Source organism: Ixodes scapularis, unplaced genomic scaffold (genome assembly GCF_016920785.2).
Source record: "Ixodes scapularis isolate PalLabHiFi unplaced genomic scaffold, ASM1692078v2 PGA_scaffold10__122_contigs__length_95168666, whole genome shotgun sequence".
NCBI classification, from domain to species: domain Eukaryota; kingdom Metazoa; phylum Arthropoda; class Arachnida; order Ixodida; family Ixodidae; genus Ixodes; species Ixodes scapularis.
In genome coordinates, this window is record NW_024609836.1 from 84610127 (window position 1) to 84628598 (window position 18472).

The following is an 18472-nucleotide window of genomic DNA, read 5'->3' on the forward strand; positions in this document are numbered from 1 at the left end:
CGATAACGATGCTCCGTCGACGCCTTTGAGCGTGCCTCTATCGGGTTAAAACTCTTTAATGCGCGAAAGGCGCCGGCATCTTTCGTGTAACTCGGCAGCCAATGAGATTGTAACACTGGACGCCAAAGAACGAATCACCAGGGCGAGAAGCACGAACATAATTTTTTCGGTGCCGTCCTCTTATGGTTCCTGACGTCGCCGATAAACCAACACACTGTTTGCGAACGGTCCCGCTTTGACCACACGCACGCAGTGTTGTCGACAGCAGCGCCACCGCAGTGGACTGGCGTCAGAGAGTCGAGTTGCATCGCCAAAAAGCAGGCGTTCTCGTCTCGGCCGCATATCGGGCAACGTCTCCGGGACGATAATCCGGCCAGTAACGATCCAAGTCACGTTCCACGGGAGCAGAACAGTCTCGATACAATAGGGCTTCTTTTTTATTTCTTTTTTTTTATTTACACCCCGAGGATTTGTAGTATTCCCGTAAGGAATTATAAGGCTGCGGGGGATCTGTTTACACGCGTCGCCGTGTCAACAACGACTCGGTTGTAATCCTGCCTCGGCTTAGAACGATTATCTCCACCGGCTGTAGCTCTGTCTCTAACTCTCGTACTCTTTTTATCTTTAATTTTAATTATCCGCGCCATCGCCTCGCGGCAGCAAGTTCATCGAGTGGCGCCAATGGCGTGACCAGGATGTTCACAAAAGGTACTCACATCAAACGCAAGAGACACGGTGTAATCGCTGCAGGAACGTGCTTCGTACATTCAGGTGTGCTCCGAACGTATGACTGCAGAGCTTATGTTTGGACTTGTGACCGTCATACAAAGGAGAAACCCGCCTCAGAAAGTGTCTGGAGACTGTCTTAGAGTGTTTCGACTCTCCATGCATAGCCTGAGGCTATGCTCCCTATGCTCCATGTCACCACGACATGGCGTGACGCAGTGTCGCTGCTATAAGCACGAAGCAGACGCTTCTTTCAGACACGAATCGGTCTTCTGCGCGTGCGCAACACCCACACACACCTCGGTGTGGGGCAAAAATGGACTCGTAAGAAGCGGCGCGTCGTTGCCCCGGTCTTGACTCCTCGGAAGTGCGTTTTGTTCGAGAGAAGGAATTGACATGAATCGACTCTTTCCAAACTTCGTCGAGCAACACTGGCGGTCGCCATTTCTGGGCGCGAAGCCCATGATTGGGTTCGAATAATCGCCGCCGAGCTGAGACAAGTTCACGGCGAACGCTGACCTAGGCCGTGTTCCAAAATTGACTCGATCTTACTCCACGGTTAGGGTTTTTCAATCTGTGTTGTCACGTGACACGATCCGCAGGAGTAACTCGGATCCATTTGAGTAAGATTCGGAACATAGCCCTAGTCTTGCTCAGGTTGTCTGCTTAAACAATAACGGACACGAAGCAGCTGTGCACCAGCCGATAGATGGCGCGCGCACTTTTGAAAAGGGTCTACTGAGGGAATATTTCGAGCATGCTCTTTTCAGGAAAGATCATCGGAGAGTTTCCATTGTCTCCTCAAGCGCAGAACGGTGTGTTACCCTTTTTGTTCGAGAAAAAAAAAAAAAAAAGCCTTCTAGTAATATTAAAAAGTAACTAACTTTCTAAAAAAAAAGAAAGTTGATTATGAAAGTAGGGGTGTTAATTTTTTGTTCTTAGTCATACGAATGTACTACAGGTTTTGTACGCATTTCGTAACTCAGTTAATGCAGAGTAGTAGAAGCTGGAGGATGCGTGAAATTACGAAGGGTGATAAATTCGAAATTTAATGATAAAAAATAAAAAGAAAAAAAAAATGTAAAAGAGCCGTTAAGCAGTGATTTTCTAACCCTAAACATTGTGGAAAACTCAAAATTACAACCGTATAGGGTAGCGCCAGTTTAGATTGACGCATTCATGAAAGCTAACCGGACACGAGCCCATGGGCTCACTAGAAAAAAGCTCACCTATTTCCTTATGTTTTATCAGTCGTGCGCCGGGATTAATGTTGGTTTCTTATGCATGCTCCGATTTTACGTCTATCTCGACTCAAGAAAATCTTCGATATTGAGGGTGTGGTGCTCGGTTCAGCAAGCGTAGACAGAATTTTTGGTTAACTCTTTTTCTCGCACATGAGGTAGGCTCGAGGTTTGGACTCTCGAATTCCGCATAGTTTTCGTTTGATTTGGTCGTGTTCTGACAGCGTATGAACCTATTTTTTCTTTATTTTCTTTAGTTGTCTAACGTTGAGAAAAATTTGAACACCAACAAAAACTTCATTAGACAGATATAAAGAAGGGACGTTTTCCAGAAACGTCAGTCGAATAAAATATCTTTTACTGTTCAAATTTTTCGCAACGTTCAAAACTTTCTCGGTAAAAAAAAAATATATTCGTAAGTCTAAGTATGATAGGGAAAAGAATAAGAACGCTCTTCAGTATTGGTGTTTGAATATGCATAATATTTATGAATATGCAAGTGATTTGTATGAAACACATAAAGTGTGCGATATGTTTCGTTTCTATATAAACTGTCGGCAACATTAAAAAGAAAATATCGAGCGTCTTACAGCTCCGTTCTAAAAGAATAGGCGCTCACTAAATAAAGGCAGCAACGAAATACGGGATCAATTGTCCTTTTTCGTCAGTCCCTTTTATTTTTTTTTTCCTATGTTTTCAATATATCGTATGCTGCCAACTAATTTACAACGTAAAAAAAAACAGCAAAAAAAAACATACGTTTATATGATTGCAAGCAGTGACTCTCGTTTTCACCCGCTTATGGAATGCTACCACCGAAGCGCAAGCACCAAACATCGCACAAACACCAAACACTGCCCAAACATTATAAAGAAAAAGTAACTGACAGCTTAAAGAAGTTCGCAGTTTTTGCTTCACGATTGTTTTTTTCGGCGTTCGTATCGGCCGAGGAGTGACTCTAAAATGTATGTATGATGTAAGAGCAGAAGTACACTTGCAGCGAGTGGAAGTAACCTTACGGCCCGCAACACGTTACATACTAAGAAAGAAGTTGTCACTCACCTTGGCCAAGCAGGTTGACCGACACTGAGCCAGCTTCATGCGAACCTTACGCCGGTCGTCTTCGGCGTCGCGGTCCATTCGAGCTCCCATCGCCGACGAAGTCCACCACAAAGCGAAAAAAAGCAGGCCACGCATCACGAAAAAAAATTTCCCAAAGACCTCGACGGCACAACTCGAGATAGAGAAATATAGTCACTGCCCGAAAGCACCACTCGTTTTAATAGCAGACGGCCGATCAAGCGACGCACGTTTGCCGGACGATTTCCTCCTCTTCATCCTTTCTTTTTTTCCCCACGCAATTCGGTCCCGGACGCCACCTCGTTTCCCGCGGCACGTTGAGAAAAACCGTTTCCCGTTACGACCAATTGTTTCCACGGGCGGCCGCCAGGGGCGCTACGCCGTGCGCGCGCGCATCTGTGGATAGCGGGCGCCGTGCTGTCGCGTGCACGGCGGCGGCGGCGGCGACTTCGGAGAAGTTTCCTGTGCGAGCGCTCTCTCCAAAAGAACGTTGAACCGCCAAGGCACGCCGGCCCGTAGTCAGAACAGCAGCGGGACGCCACTTCTCGATCGTTTCCTGGGACCCCTCCCACCGCGCGCGCGGGCGCGCGCTCGATCGCAGGTAGTACGCGGAAAGGCCGCTAGGGTCGTCACGCTTCCTCATATTCGGCGCTGTGTCCGCGCTCCTCCCTTCTCCCCCCTCCCACCTTTTTTTTTTTTTCTCTTTCAGTTTCCGCTTTTTCCCCAATTCAATATTGTTAAACTTTTTTTATATTTTTTTTTGCCTGCAATGATTTTTATTATATTTTTTAGTTTGTCGGTGGGAGGTCTGTTCTCGTTTCCTGGCGGTGTCGGAAGGATTGTATGGGCAGTCAGGAAACGCCGGTAGACGTATTATGAGGAAACAAAAGGCAGTAGGAAATATCTCGTCTCGTACGTGCGTAGATGTATGACGCTTTGGGAATGCTTTCCCATGTCCGGCTGCCTGCGTTACATTCAGTCCCGCAATAAAAAAATATGGCTATTCGTCTTGGAAATTGGGCGCTTGCATTCAACGAATGTGAACGTCTTATTTTACAATATATATATATATATATATATATATATATATAGTGGAGAAAAAATATTTGGAGTAATACTGAACCTTTTCAGCTATTCAGTCACTGCCAGCTTAAAAAAGTGCACGCCTCTTGCTTCGTGATGTGGTGCCCAAAAGACAGGGTCATACAAAGCGGAAATTTTAATAAAAGAGTGTCACATTAACGGGAGCCTTGCGCCGCTTGCACGTAAGGTTCTGGCCGTTTCAAACTATTTACACAGCCTGTGGCCTGGTTTCTGGAAATGTTTGCACATTGCCCACAAAAAGGGTGATGAATATAATTCATTTCCTAATGATTTGTATATGCCTCCCGTATAAAGTCTGTGGCAGAACTGGGTCACGCATTTTTGTCTCGTTATTGTGGACTATGTTCTCGGGAAACCGGGAACATAGTCAACAATGTGAGACATCACTACGGAGACACTATGCGGGCTAATGCAACCTGAAGCGTTCAATGCGCCCTCGCCGCAACCGATCGCGTGACCGCATCTCTACCAGGAAAGAAGGATCGCAAAAAATTCCACCGAGAAGTGCGCGGGGAAAAAAAAAAGAAGAAAAATGAGGGCAGGTAAAAAAGAAATCGATCGGGAAAGTTCTGCAAATCAATAAGGGACGAATCCGATTGATTGAGCTACAGAGAATGAAGAGCAAAGTTCCGGGTAGACACAGGGCACGGAAGTTTTTTTTTGTTTTTTAGTGAACGGCTCGAGATTCTTAGAACTAATTTAAATACACGTGACAAAAGAAAAAAAAGTGTGCATATACCAAAGATATTTTTCTTCATCAAATCTGACCGGTATGTTTTGAGAGTCCGCATTTTCTAGGAAGACATTGCTGGCACCACGGCAGATCTCCAACAAAACCTGTTTCTTTTTTTTTTATTTTTTTTATTTTTATATGTATCTTCCGAGATTGTTTCCGAGAGCGCACAACAAAAAGCGAACACTACGAGACATTCATTCGCATAAACAATTGGAAGGTGCTCGTTCGTGTATTTATGTCTCCTGCGTTCATTTTGAACTCGTTTCTATAAGAAGTTCCAAGAAATTGCGGGCGTCTCTCTTTGAATAACCGTTCCGCGCATTATCGCAACGTGAAGAGCACAATCGTAAAGGAAAGTGGCGAGATCGATTTTTGTTTTTTTTTCCCCTCTCATTCCTTACGTCCACTTTCTTAAAACGCCCCGACATCGTCACGAGTTTTTTCCCTAAGCACCGTCGTTTTTGCCCGGGGCAATTCACATTTACATAGTCGTTCTTTGCTCGCATCGCAACAAAGTGAAATAATATTGCTAGAACAATATTTCCCTATAATTTTTTTTTCTTGTAGGAGTGCGTTAGTTTTGTCGTCTGTCAACTACATAGAGCGCGCTTGCAACGTACGTACCGAGCGCGACACTGTTACCGCGAACGAGCGATTGCAAGTTCTTCCAGTTTTTCTCTCTGAAACCAAGGGATGTCATCCAGGCTATCTTTTGCAGCGGAAAGAGCTGATTTAGTTCTATAATGCTAGCGAAAAATTTCGTGCTCGCTAACACTATTTAGAAGTAAAATGCGAAAATGCGCCGATGTCGTGCTCGCGCTAACAGTGTCGCGATGTTTTCGTACGTGAACAGTTTTAGACATTCAACTGTCGCGCTGAAGAAACACATGTGCGGCACTGTCTGCGGAATGTCTTTTGAACGATGTACGGCTTTCAAGTGCAGGTTCCAAGTCATGCATAGTTTCTCGACTCGAAAAAAAGAAAAAAAAAGAGTTTTTTATTGTGTAACAGCGATTACGAAACAAGGTTGCAACGACCTTATACGGTGGATCTTGCGAACACAGATTACGAAACAAGCAACCGCGTATAACCGCCATATACCGCTGAGGATTCCCCCAGTTTGACGTCACGGAAGAAATGCTTCTTGTTTGTTCGGCGTCCAGATTCTCGCGATGCAACGCCCTGCTGTAAACTTGTCCATGCAGTTAACGGTTCATCGGTGACCACTTTAAACATTCTGAAGAAACACTGAGCGTACGGTCGTTTTTTTCTATTTGTTTTTTTATATTTAGGTAATCATTGTTCACGGGAGAGGTCCCGGATGACGAAAAAATAGAGAAAAGCAATTATTCCCATTCACAAAAAACGGGGAGCGTTACCTAATCACGAACCGTCTCCCCGTATCCATCACTGACGCACCTTGCGAGCTTCCTGGGTATATTATATTCGCAAACGTAATCAATTACTTAGAAAATGATATATTGTTATGTCCAAACCAACGTAGCTTCCGCAAAACATTTTCTTGTGGAACCCAACAGTTGCACTTTAGTCGGGATCATCTTTCTAATCTCGATAAAAAAATTTAAAAAAATCAAACTACGCCATATATTTTTTCCCAAAGCGTTTGATAGGGTCTCTATCAGCACCATCATACGAAAACTAACACATCTTAGAATTCATCTGCACATAACAAATTGGATGGCAGAATTCCTTGCCAATCCCTCCCACTACATCCTCATTAATAACCATATGCCACGTGTCCCCCGTAACTTGGGGTGTCCCACAGGGAACTGTACTTAGTATCATCCTTTGTAGGGCTTTTTGCAGACAACTGTGCAATTTACAGATCCGTCTAAACCGCATACGACCGTGTAGCGTTGCAAAATAACTCGTATATAATCGAGCAGATGGTGCCATGACAGGCAGAAGAACTTTAACCTGGAAAACTGCGAGTTACTAACATTCGCTCGTAGTACCATCTCCTCTAGTTTTTATTCTTACCCCCTTGACATCATTATCATTGTTGATTGTACATCGTGCAAGTATTTAGGTCTTTACCTCACCACGGACATCCACACCGAACAGTCACATTAAAAGGTTATTTTGAAGCCTAACAGCATAATTGGCTATCTAAGACGCAACCTAAATTTCGCTTCACCTGAAATAAAAAAATAAAGTTAGCCCTACACAACTTTGGTAAGATCTCAACTTGAATATGCATTATAAATATGGCAGTCATTCTAAAATGATCTTACTAACGATGTAGACAGCCATCTAAAGCAACTATTCTTCGTACACTCTAAGAAATGCCTGCGGGTCTACTCACCCGCAAAGCACTCAAAGAGCCAATTTCTGCGATCCACGAAATCAGCTCAGCGAATGATGAGGCGGAACAACTGTTTGGCATTACGCGACGCAATGCGTCGTGCTTGCATTATACGTAATGCCACAGCGCAGACTTCATTTTGAGGTCTAAACGGATGTTTAGACCTCGCTGAGCTGATTTCGTAGATCGCAGAGATTGGCTCTTCGAGTGTTTTGCGGGTAAGTAGACACGCAGGCATTTGTTAGGGTGTGTACCAGCGTCACGTCACTTTGAGATCGTGCATGCCTCCAAAGCATACATCGATAGCTCTTCAGACCGCTCCTTCTTCGTAAGATGTATGATCAAAACACTCGTAGGAAAACGGTTCTTCTGAACACCCCCGACCGAGTTTCCGCAAGAGTTGACAATGTGTGTAAGATTAAATTCAATACCGCGTGCAACTGCCGAATGGAATTTATTGCCAAATGACATTGTCACAAAAACTAACACCACTACATTTCATGAAATGCTCAGTGTCTTTATTAACCATAGAAATTAGACTTAGATACCGCTGTTAGACATGCCTTCAGAACGAACTCCTTTTAAAGAATCGGGGCGAATTAGCTCGCGATCTTATACGCTTATTGGCGTGCGCTAATTCGCCGACCCATTAGAATTGTATTAGGAACTGCACTTTTGCCTCCACTGTATGCGCGTACCACGCTTCGTTTTTATTGTTTTTGTTACCATTTTATAAAATTGTCAGATTATATTCATTACCCTCCGTCGTGTAATGCACGGAAATGGCGGGTCTTCGAGGTAAATAAATTAATTAATGAATGGGGTAATCGGTAAGCCGAATGAAGGACATCTGCATTAATGATTATTATAAAATGCACGGAACGCAGTTTCAATGACAAGTGGACCACCAAAAACACGTTGATCGACTTAAACAACGTGGAACATTAAGAAAAAAAAATAAAAAGAAAAAAAAACACATAAAATTAGCGCACGTTATTTCGCGCCGGTGTCTTTGGTTAGGTACATTATGCATTTGTTTGCTCGTTTGTTGTCGTCAAATACGAAACTCCGAGAGGGAAAAGGTTAGTTAGGGCTGTGTCTTCGCACCTTATTCTATCGTGTTTCAAAATTAAATTATTCTGCTCGGAAAGATTTCTACAGAAGGACCAATGGTCGAAGTGCCACCTGGTAGCCTGGATAACAACAAATCGAAGACGGCAACGAGTCCTTATGGCTGGTGAGAAGAAAAAAGAAGGGGAAAAAGTACGAAACGCTCTAACCGGATCATTTCTGGCCGGCCGCTTTCTGAAGCTTATTATTGAGCGCGGAGTTGGCGGAGGGGTGGAGCGGTCCTCTTTTTATGCCCGTTTCCCTCCCCGCCCTCGATGAGTCCGGCGCACGCCCGACTATACCTCTGTACCTTCGTTTCGAATCACGATGGACCGCAGTGGACGCTACGGGCCCTCGAAGCCAATCCAATGCCGTATGAGTGTCACGTGATTTTCGGGAGGGGCACAGGGCCCAAGCCCAAACCTTGGACGCTCTGATTGGACGCGAGAGTCAGCCGAATGCTGAGACTGCACTCATGTTCAAACTGCCTTCGATCTCATTTATAGTGGCCTTTATTATTCCATATTTCGTTTGATCGTAACTTGGCAAAGAGCGAACGCTACTACTGCCCCTTCGAGCCAATATCAGAGCAGCAGAGACGAAGCATGTGACAGCCCTCGTCAAAGGTACAGGGGCCAAAGGAACTCCCCTTTTTACCCGGACCTCCCGGACCTCCTTTTGTGTGTCCCAGAAGCCGCCTTGTCCCAGTAAGTCCAAACGCAATCGAGCTAGTGGGGCCAACAAAGCAGAGTGAGTGAAGTATCGCAAATCACCTCAGCCCTTTCTGTTTATGATCGATTCAGCGACGATAGAACACGTATACCGTACGGAAACGTGACGAACGCCGTGATGGTGCGCTTTCATGATGTATGATTGGTACCATCAGCTCGTAGCGTCGGTTGCGCCTAGAAAACGAAGTAACAAGATTTTTGTTCGATCAGGCCCTCACTCAAAATTCGTACCAATGCGTCTTTCCTCTCTCTCTCTCTTCCACCCGTGACTTAGACAGCGCTGCGTGTAACTATACCTGTTTTCACCTCAAGAACCGTAGTAAAAAAAAGTCCGGCTCCTCGCGGAGCATTACTAATTTCTCTCTTTATCTTGATAATTAAGATATATGTAGGTGAATTCTAGATTACATATATGCTATCTTACCAAGACGTAAGCGTTTCGAACGCTAAAAGCATCGCTTTTTCCCCTGACAACCAAATCTCGGAAGAACTACTTCGCGCCGCGCATGAACAATGCGCAAAACGCTTTTTTCTTGAGGTGAAGACGGGCATAAGGTATAGTGACGTGTCTCCCTCCGACGCGCTGATTGGCTGACTGGAACCGTAGCCTCCGCCGAAGTTACGGAAAGAGCAAGTCGTCTGCTTCTTGGGCAGGAGTTGCTCGTGACGTCAGAACAAAGCCCGAGCTCTGATTGGCTTTGATTAAGAGGATAGTGGGTAGACCTCACTACTAGATGCCTCGAGCTCTACCCACCATTTTTCTCAGTCAGCCAATAAGAGCTCCCCGTTCCGACATCATCGCAACCCCTGTTCAAGAAGCAGACGAACTACCGCTCCGCATGGACAGCGAAAGGTGGGTCGCGTAGTCAGGTTCGCAGCGCTGGATTGGTCGGGGAATGGCTGAGCCTCCGCGGCGGTCCATCGAGAAGTGAGAACGGAGTTGTAGCTGGGCGCTATCTGTGCGGCCGTCGCGTGTCCAGAGGCCGCCGACCCCCCTGCCACCACGACGATCGAGCGGTGCCGATGCAACAGGGTCGACAGTGGGCGCAGGGTTCAGGAGCAGGGCAGATGACCCAGAGGCCGCGCCGTTGGCTGCCGCGATAGAGTGCAAGCGCCCCAAGGCGTGGTTCAAGCGTCGTGCGCTTTTTATCGCCGCGGAAGCATGTTGTTTAGCAAATAAAATGCTTCAAAATATTTAAAAAAAAAAGTGATCTTGCTTCTTGCGAGTATAGCGACCAGAGTTGTAACGTGACCAATTAAACATACTTGAAGGGGTGCAGGACAAGTTCCTACCCCACAAAGCCCTGGAGAGGAGACAAGGAGGGCCTCACCTCCAACATTCGCTTTGCTATGATGGAAAGGGTGGGATAGTTTGTGGGAGGAGCTTATCCTGCACTCTTAACTTGTCCCTGACCGGTTACAATTTTAGTAACTATACCCGTTTTCACTTCAAGAACCAGAGTAAAAAAAGTACGGCTTCTCGCGGAGCATTACTGATTTCCCCTTTTATGTAGAGAATTAAGATATACGTAGGTGAATTGTAGATTAGATATATGTTGTCTTAGCAAGACTTTCACGTTCCAAACGCCAAAAGCCTCGCGTTTTCCTCAGATAACCGAGTCTCGTAAGAACTACTTCGCGCCGCGCATGAACAATGCGCAAAAATTACTTTTTTCTTGACGTGAAAACCCGAGTTACAATGAAATGACAGTAACACTAAGTGTTTAACTAAGTAGTGTGTTTTTAAGTAACTTGATAGTTCGATCACAGTCTTTGTTTCCTAATCGGACAGACCATGACTGGAACACTCTAAAATTGGGTTGTGTGTGTGTTTATACAGCCTAGAACTTGGTCTGCCTCACAGGGGCGACGAGTCTCCCAGCTGTAGATGAGAAATGTAGCCAGTGCGGTACAGCCGCTAGCCTGGGGTCTTTAACGTGCATCACGCAGTAGTGATACACGACCGCACGCCGGTACGATGCTCATCCAGATGTCTGGAACACTCTACTGAGTTATATAGGGTGTCCCAAGTCACCGGGCTCGATCTAAAATGGACCATAAAAATCGACGCCTGCACGTAGCAATCTAAACTTTTCGTCACAGGTGTATTTCACAGGTCGGTGTTTTCTTGTAAAATTAGAAAGCGTAGCTCCCTTTCTATAAAAAAAATAGGGCCTAGAAGCTTGACAGGATCAACGGCGGGCGGCGACACAGACGACCAAGTCCAGTGGCGGTCCACGCTTGGCGCTGCTATCTCCCAGTAAAGCCAGCACACTGCTCAGCAGTGCCACGCATCTCCGACCATTTTAGAAAACGAGTGGCGCCACCTATAGTGAATTGGGGTCGCGCAAGCGCTGTGCGTTTACGTTAGCTTTGCGTGTTCTACACTGCAAAGTTCTACACTACACGGGGTGGAGACCTGAAAAGGACTCCGTTTTGAATTACTTAGAGGTGTATAGGAGGGAACACAGGCGAAAGAATAACTCTTGAAACAAATTGACACTGTCACTCAGCGGACCATGAACCCCTATGGTTACATAATAACTTAATGGGAGGAAAATATTCAAATCCATTCTCACAAATTTTAGCTCTAGAATACGGGGAAAAAAAAAAGTTTGGAACGATAATTTAGATTAAACCTAAGGTAATAAAATAAACAAACATTTATATTTTAGTAAACCCGACAATCCATATTTACCGTATTGTATATTACAGATTAAAAAAAAAATATTAACATAAGCAAAAGAAACCAATGAAGAAACCTCGTCGTCGCCTCAACCAAGACACAAGACAAAGGGGCACAAAACTGAATGGGCAATATTTTAAACTACGACCACTATATACCCCCGTTTTATACTCGAAAAAAAGCCCGCTGATTAAAGACATGCCCGTACCGGATCTAGTAGTTTCGCTGCCTCCCTGTTTTTCTTTGTTGATTGACTTCTAAATCAAAATTTTCTTTTTGGTCATATTAGACCCTATTTATTTATTTTTATTTGGTTTAAACCTGTTATACCGTTTGGTGGTGCAGGTAGAAAGACAAATATTATTCTCATTCATTTTAGCTCTCGCTAAGAAAATGAAAAGTGTTTCTACACTGTGCGTGCGCCCAGCCCACAACTGTGGACTTGAATTGGAGCATGGCGACGACACGCATCCGGATCGTGGAGCACGCAACTCTAACGCAAACGCACAGTGCTTGCTTTTGCTTCTATACGCACTCCTGAAACTCTCTACTAAGGTACAATCCCATATTGGCTGCAGCACTATGTTGGGACAGTGAAGAGTGTCGTTTGCATTCGGAAATGACATTCGGCGAGCCATGATCGCGAGCAGTTCTGCCGTGCTCGCAGGGCAGGAGAGCCGGGAACCCTCACCATGCCCTGACTAGAGCGCTTCCCGTTTCCGCCGCGGGAGGGCGAGCAACGAGCTGCAGAGACGCGATATTCGGACGTTGGCAAGAAACGCGGGCGGACGCGGACCACCGCACGCCATACGGCAGAGCTGTGGCTTCGCGCCTTTTTGAAGTCTCCTGTTTGGACAGGGGCTTCGTGTTTTCCAGACGCGTGTGCAAAAAACGCGGGAGACGTTGTTACATGTTTAAGTTAGTTTTAAAGTAAAAAGAGGAAGAAGGAAAAAAAAAAACGCCCTGCCTGGTTTACATAAGACGGCTTTCCCCGCTGTGTAAACGACCACACATCAAATACCTTTCGAGCTCTCGCCAGCCGCATATCTGGTCGCACCATGCAAGACGCAGTCGGGAAGGAAGCACAGTCGCGATTCGCGATCGAAATTCAACGAAGTCTCCTAGCGCTTTAGGCCGGATGTGTGCCAAGTCGCCCGCCATTTGCATACTCCCAGCGCGCGGCGACCTGGACAAATATTGGCGGACGATAGACTCGCTACGCTCGCGCTCGATTCTGCCGACTCATCGAACTGCATGAAGGAAGCCGAAGACCGTGAAAGAGCGAATGCGCCGATGCCGTAGCACTTCGCGGATTATTCACCGTCGTTAATGGAGTGAGCGCTAATGAGAAAGCTCAAACACTACCGCATTCAATACTTAGGCCTAATTGACACTAAACTAAACCAAACGCCGAAACTAGCAGCACTGGCTTACACTGTTCACATCGGAAAACAAAACACATACTTTTTTTTTTTTTAAGAAAACAAAAAGAAAGACGTTTACAACACCCTGTAACCCGGAATCGGAGCGCAGCTCTTGAGGAGGAGGGAAGGGTACTGAGGGGAGGGTAGACCCCTCCTCCTCCTCCACCCCGCACGGTGCATTATGGGACATTTCCCATAATGCATCGCGCGGTTACGCCGACGCCGCTCAAGCCGGAAACGCGCGCCTAAGAGCTGCGCTCTAAAAACATATTGCACATTGCTAGGCAATTGTGTTGCATTCGTTACGCGTTCTAGCATCACAAACGTTTAGCGATACTCTGCGTTTCCAGAGGCCTACGATCACGGCGCTCTTGATCAGATCGCGCATCAAGTATACACTCGATAGGTGTTTTTAGAATGAAGCGACAGTACCGCTAATCGAGCTGATAAACATGGCGATCTTCCACAGCCCCTCTCCCTGCGTACGCACAGGCAACACCCTCTAGAAACGTATAAGGCCTGAGCTCTCTTCCCGTGATGTCACACGATAGGGCGGATTGGTATAAAAGTGCGGAGCGCTGTTCAAGAGAGGTTGTCGCACCGATTTACCGCGCGGGCACTTTTTTTTTTTTTTTTTTCTTGCAAGAACCAGCATGCATGTGCTGTAAAAGAAATTTCACTGGACAAAAATTATAGGAGCGAAACATTTATTTACACAATCCAGTTTCGTTTGTGTTTGCCCTTCATCAGGAGCAATACAGCTATTTCTTGTTCCGGCTTTCCGTTTTTTTTACTTGTCAGCAGCGTCGAGAAGCTTGTCGTTTAGCTTTCCACAGAAGTTCTTCAGTGAAACGTTCGTGCTGCACCGAAGGATGTCTTTCAGCGCAGATTCACTCGTGTGGCTGTTCTCGCAGGCGTTGAAGTCAGATGGCTCTTCGTTGGCCAGCAAATGCAGCGTCAGCTTCGTGATGACCTGGCGCTGTTCGGGCAGCAGTTCTTGTCGCGTATACGAGCTGGTCTACGACAACGTAGTTGTGAGCAACAGCATTAAGCGCAAACATCGATGGGTACACTAGACCTCCTCGGTCTAACTGCTTCACGAGATCATAGTGTTCATGGGCGGCAGACACTGTGATTGTCTTATCCACAGTCAACGCGTCCTTGCATTTTGCGCAATTCAACTTTTTGAGGGTCACGCACACGGCATATCCTACAACGTAGACCAGGATCGGAAGGGTGTCCTGTATCTTCGAAAGCGTCTCGCTGCTTACAACTACGTTGCAGCTGGGATGCAATGCCTGTACCTGCTTCCGTACACATTCCCATGGCTGGTCAGTGGAAATAGTCGGCAAGGTGCTCTGCAGGCGCAGCTTGTTTTCGACTTCATAAATCTGCCTGATAGAACCATGATACTGCGCACCTGCCAGTTGTCTATACTTTCCAAACCGGTCCTCTAGGCAGTCTGTTTGTATCTTACCAAAAAGAACATAGGTCATTTTAAGCTCTTCGAAGCTGTACCTAGAGAGCTCTACAAGCGCATAGGTAGTGTGCTCGAGCGCAGCGTGAGTCTCCTTTGTCAGAGTACCTTTGTCAAGGCCTTTGTTTTTCCACTCATCCAGCTATTTCAAAAGCAAGTGCAAGAAGTCAATTTTTGGATCGTTGTCCACGGAGAACACTGGTTGTTGGAACTGGTCTCTCAGCCTCGTTCCCTTCCACGGAGTTTTCACATTCACAATTTTCCACCACTTGAGTATGATGTCGATGAAAGTAGCAGTGGCCTCAAATGAGAACAGGTTGTGCTTCGCTCCAAGAGCACGCAACGTCACAGGCAAGGAATCATTGAAGATTTGCAAGGCAAGCTTTACGTTCTGCCTTTCAATATTCGACGAGTAAAGGGCTTTTCTCGATAGCCCATAGCCATATTTCAACAGCTGGTCACATTCTTTTTTGTGAAGGTCCCTGATTGTCGAAAATGACGCTGTTTGCATGCGCTCTGACTGTGCCGCATTTGTTTGCATCTCAGGGAAGTAGAAGCAAACTTGGTCATTCTTCTGGTTGATCCAGTGGTTTCGTATGCATTTTAGTATGTGTACCGGGTTTATAACGAAAAACAGCGGCCTTGCAGGGTCTGATGGGTGTTGATACACAATTCTGTTAGAAGCGGGCGATTCGAAGTGGGACATTGCTTTTCTGTTCACAGAGTTGTTGTCACTCACGACGCACACAACGCGGTACCCAATCTTTTCCATCCCGCAAATCACATCTTTCAGCATCTTGTGCAGGAACTCCGCGTCTAGTCTGTGCACTGGCACGATGTGTGCAACTTCTTTGAATTTGCACTTCAGGCTGCGCACCATGAAAACGAGCGCAGTTTGCAGCTTCATTTGAGTTAAGCGCAGCTCCGGTAATATTGCCCCTTTTGTATTCAAAGTAAGGTTTGATGTGTATTTCGTCCACCATTACGGTGACGAAGCGCTGGTCATCTTTGAGGTCAGAAATTCTTCTCGCCATGTAACTGAGGAATGCTTCGCTCTGATGCTCTTGTTGAGGGCTCATGCCATAAGAGGAGCCTACCGATCTGATCGTCATGGGATGCGGTAAAGTGACGCTTCCATGGCTGCGTATATAAGCGTACGCATGGGGCGATATGCCCCATGCGTACGCTTGGAACAAGCTTACTTGCTTTCGCAGAAATCTAATGGAGTCGGTGTCGTCTTCTGCGTGGGACGTGGACAACTGACCCAGCAGTAGGCAAATAGCCTCGCAAATTTCTTCGACTGAGTTGGAAATCAGGCCCCCGTCCCATTTCTCGATGCCTTCGAGGAGTTCTATACTATACCCTTCTTACTGTCAGCAATTTCTGAAACGACCAGATTTGCACCTAACTTTTTTACCGCCGTTTTCATGACATGTAGCGTCACGCTCATGTCTCCTTTTACGCAGACAGAGTACTTCTTCAGCCACGGGGCCTCATCGTCGACGATGTGGATAATAACAAGCCTTTCGTCCTTTTCTATTATGTTCCAAAACTTCATCTCCTTGCTCCGAAAGTGTCCGATTAGTTCTCCTAAAGAATGGACTTTGTCCTCTTCATGTGCCCTGTTAAACATCTCCTCGGACTCCGCGATAGCTTTTTGCACAGCAGCATGCTCCATGCGCGCCCGCTTGGAGTCGGGATCTTCTCTTCTTGTGGCTTCCCTATAGGTCGGGCAGCTATAGGGAACTTCGACGTATACAGCGTCAGGGCGAAGACGGACATGAGATAAGGGCACTGTGATGGTGCGGCCAGTACTTTCACCGGTATGCGATGCTTCTCGGATGATGTCCTCATGTCCGAAGTGAAGTTCGCATACCTAGAAAGGAATTTTGCGTCCAATAAACAAACCAATGGGTATTTGACGTAAAGCGCGGATTGCGAGCCACATTTATACGATATTAATGAAACAATTAATTCTCTACCAAAAAGAAAGCTTACCCTTGAATTCTCGGTGACGGGGAGGTCTTCCCGCGGCACAGCGCGTATCCATGCGTCCCTCAGTGTTTGATCCTTTGGGAACTTGAACACGTGCACTCTGGTGTCCACGGTGTAGTTTCCGCGGCATCGCGGCACACAGCACTTGCACGGCATCTCACCGCCGCTCTTTTCACATTTCTCAAGCTTGCGGAGACACGAAAAAACTCATAGTGAAGGGCAAAACACGAGAAATTCGACAGAACAGATATGCACGTCGAAAAAGACACTCGGAAGCAGGCCGATTCTGCGGGGGGACTGGTAGAACTCACTGTTCAGCCGCACCTGCAATGGGCGACATGCCTGGACAGGTCCGGACCCGTCGAGCCACCTCTCGCAGCCGCCCCATTAGCTGACGTAGTAAGAGTGGAAAGGGGGCAGAACCGAGGCTTTCTCCCTTTCCAGTTGGTGTTGGCACAGGTGAGTGGTCGAGCTCTTCCTCGCCTACCCCTGGTCACATGACTTCCCCGTTAGCCAATCAGTGTCGACCATCTCGCTCCTCCTCTCCCACCAGTCAACCAATCAGTGTCAAGCCTTGCGGCACACGCTTTTATCTGGGCTTCACGAAATGTGGAGCACTTTTTTCGTGTACTCTCGACCCCAGCCACCTGATAGGCGTATCCGGTATGGGCGATCGACGAAAAAATACTAAAACGTTTAAACCTGCAAATAGGAAAAAAATAGAGGGGAGGCAAAACGAGAATGTGCGACGGTTACGCTTATCTCCTAAATACCTTTTATTGGCATGGCGACGAAAAAAACACTTTTCGCCCATACTGGAAGTGACGACACTTCAAGATGAGCTAGGCTTCGAAGTAAAGACAAATAGCCATCTTGCTGTTTAACATCATGGTTGCCAGCCAAGCGACCCCAGAAGTGTATATTAGGTGGTGGGAGGGTGGGGTGGGGGGGGGGGGGGGGGGGGGGGGGGGCTAGCAGCCGAAATAAAGGGGGTTAAGGGGAGGACAAAAAGAGGAGTGAAGAAAATAAAGAAAAATAATTACGAAGATTTTTCTGTTTAGAGGTTTATTATCGCTACCTATATCGTGTGTCCATACATTCATCCAAAATTCCTGTCACGAAGCAATGAAATGTTGACACAATCTGATCCAATAGTAGTAGCTATACGATGGCATCGATCTACGGTGTCCCTGAAAAATGCACTGGAAAATCGGGCGCCTGCACGTAGAAAACTCACATTTTCAAAAACGGTATCTTTTAATCGTGGACGCATTTCTGTGAAATTTCTCGGCGCAGGTCCGTTCTTGTGAAAAGTTATAACAAGGTCATTCTTGAAAATTTCGCAAAAAAGTTTAACACCGGTGGACGCTGTCTTCCTTCGGTGGTAAGCATTCACTGGCGATGTACAGTACTTTTTTTATTTCAGCGTGTTTGCTGTTTTTATGGTCGTATTTGTAAAGAGAGCAAACAGTATGGGTCTATAATAAAGCGGTGCCCACATGAACATAGCAAGCTGGGTTGCCACGAACCAAAACGGTGTTTCGAAAAGGAGGCATAGAAATACAGGCGAGAATGCCGCGATTCTTTGATGTCCTCCAACGACCACCGTGATAGCGGCGCTTCAACACACGACTGCAGTGCGATCTCTCCCTTGATGACTTGTGTCGCCTGCTAAGGCCTCCCTTGCCTTAGGAGTTGGGATACTTTATTCCCTCAACTTGCTGCATCTGTAGGCAGTCCCTCGTTCAAGAAGGGCTTTGTTTTCGCGCAGACCATCCCCCTGTCTCGCGCTTCGGTTCTCCCCATGAAAACAATTACAAGACCCTCGTTGTTGTC